This window comes from Sinocyclocheilus rhinocerous, unplaced genomic scaffold (assembly GCF_001515625.1).
Source record: "Sinocyclocheilus rhinocerous isolate Xijiao unplaced genomic scaffold, SAMN03320098_v1.1 scaffold429, whole genome shotgun sequence".
Taxonomy (NCBI): Eukaryota; Metazoa; Chordata; class Actinopteri; order Cypriniformes; family Cyprinidae; genus Sinocyclocheilus; species Sinocyclocheilus rhinocerous.
Window position 1 is genome coordinate 1228250 of NW_015665829.1, and position 2937 is coordinate 1231186.

Consider the following 2937-nt stretch of genomic DNA (forward strand, 5'->3'; position numbering starts at 1 on the left):
TTCATCTTCGGAACACAAATTAAGATATTTTTGATGGAATCTGAGAGCTGTCTGACCCAGCATAGACAGCAACGCAGCTGAAATGTTCCCAAGTCCAGAAACGTAGCAAGGAGATCTGTAAAATACAACAACATAGGAAACAGATTCGGTGTGACGCAGCTGACACAGAACAGCATACGTTGCTTACGTCCAGCTGATATTCTCCATATTGGCACCAGGGTGATGCGGAGGAGGCGAATTGTTGAATAAAGTTTTTTTTTTTTCTTTAGCGCACAAAAAGTATTCTCATAGCTTCGTAAAATTACGGTTGAACCCCTGATGTCACATGAATTATTTTACCGATCTCCCTTGCTACGTTTCTGGACATTGATCATATAAGGACCCTTGCTGTCTATTGGAGGTTTTAATTTTTGGGTTACTAACCCTTTAAATAAGAATCACTATTGGGATTTTGACGAAGTATTATACTCTTCGGACATTAATCACTACCTCAAATCATTTCAAAGCAATCAGACTTCTACCTTAGAAAATAAAACAAGCACAACAATCCCATGTTGAAGGTTAATCAGAAGTTGTAAGTGAGCTCTTGACTTGGGCCAGTAACTTGACCATCCAAATATGCACTTGGCATTGGAATTGGCGGCAGGTTTTGTACATGCAAGCATGCTCATATTTTCTTTAGACAGTAAGAACAGACTGTATCAAAAGGAGAGGACTAGCTAACACATTACAACACCCCTTTAAAGTTTTCTTTCTCCAATACAACAAAGTTGGTTGGGAAAATCTCATGGAAAATCCATAGTTTCGGCTGTTTCACAAGTTAAGTGTTTATTTTCAGTGGCTGGCTAAAGATAAGATTTAAATGTGGAAACTGGAGACCAAAAGTGAGCTGAGAATCAATGCAAGATAAACAGACATGGATGTTCATATTTGCTCAAGACAAACACAATGATCTGTTCACTGGCATAAAAAAGGCTCTGTCAATAAAACCAGGGTTGTTGTTAGGGTTCCAGTGTCCTGTTACTGGTAAACCAGATCCGAATTATCTTTTGGTCCAAATTTGAGAAATTTTTAATTTGATTCCAAATAGATTCAATATTCAAATAGATTCAATATTCAAACTTTATCACATGAATCAGACCCACCCTTAATCGCTTTTTTCCACTTAAGCAGTTTTCCCAACAGTAGTCTAGTAGAGTTGGAGAGGGGTCAAGTCATTTACGTCATTTTTGTGCTGCTCACTTTCTTGTGCGCATGAAGCATCTGTTGAGACGTGCCCTTCTCCTGCGGAGCAATTACTGATAAGAGCAAAACTGTTTATCTTGTCCAAGGCATTCGTTTCATGAGTCCCTCTCTCTTTACTCTGTCTTGCCCTCGCCCTCAAGCCCTTTCTGGTTTCCGGCCTCAGGAAAACCTCTCGTAATTAAAGCTTCAGCCCATTCTCCTCCGCTCTTTTATATCTGTATGAAATATGTGGTTCCCAGGAGATGAAACCAGCCCATATTGCATATTGTTTATGGTTTGACAGGAGAAAACTCTTGGCTAGACATAGTTAGACTGACAAACCCAATGATTCTTGTATTTTGATACACTCCAGAATGCACAAAATGGTGTGTTTTCTCCAGATTGTGTAACTGACAAGACTACATGCGCTAGTTTGTTTCAGAGATGTATAACTGTTATTTTCTAAATTGCATAAAATTCATTGTAGTGTTACATGACAGAGTGAATGTCCCCAATGTCCTTTAGTTCCTTCACAGAAGTATTATAGGAATGAGGAATGAGGAAGCAAGACTGCTGGAGAAGCTTGGAAATCATGGTTGTCTTGTTGGTTAAGCTAGTTAAGCTGCCTTGTGGGGAAACCAGCATAATAGCATTCAAAACACATCAAAGACATATCATTTCAACAGATGTCTATATGTACAGTATATTTCTGATATCATAACAAGTCAGTGTGAAGAGCCTAATGGGTTTAATAGTATACTGATGATTATCCCCGTTTCTATTCTCTGTTTGACAAAGATTTCAGAATGTAGTTATGCAAGTGTAGCATAAGTCAATTAGCAATCATGCCAGGCCTTTATGAGCTGTAAACACTGTGTCCGATACACACAACCCACTCTTCAAACAAGAACACAAAACAAAAAATGAGAGAGAGTGAGCCAAAATCCATGAGCCTCTTAAATAGAGTGCCACAGGTGCGGCCCATGACCAGCACTGGAGTCCCGCCCATCAAGGAGGAGCCACTGTCCCTGCAATCTCACAACAAAAGACAAAGGAAAAAGGAGCAGGGCTGTAATATACAGTTAAGCAGTTTCTGAATTATTTTTAGAAAATGAGGAAGGCAGTGTCCCTTGCACTGTTTCACCACTGATGTGCAGAGAAGAACAAGTTGCTATGCTGCCTAAAGTCAACAGTCAAATTCCTTGTTTTGCTGATGTTGAAAGAGCAGTTGTAGTCGTCGAACTAGGCCTTGTGTTCAAGCAATCATATCATTGTTGCTGATGATGAGTCCTTGAACTGTAGTAACATCAGCAAACTTGATGTGATTGTCTTTATGTTTGCCAGCACAGTCATGGGTCAGCAGGGTTTATGGCAGCGGGCTCAGTACAAAGCCCTGCAGCACACTACTGTAAAATATGATGTCCCAAAACGTTTGGGTGTAGATTTGGACTGCTTTTGCTCAAGAAGTCCAGGACTAAGTTGCAGAGAGATGGTGGACATGGCATCCCTTGTATTACTCTTACTTTGTATTACTCATACTAGTAATAATAGTAGTATTGGTTCAAACTACCCTTGTGAAAAAGAAGTGTGCTTAATTGTATTGAATGTGCACTTGTCGTGAACTTCAAATCTTAAAAGTATATGTAAGAAACTCTACTTGCAGACAATATAACATTAATGAAATAAAAGGTCACTTAAGTGTACAAAGAGAGC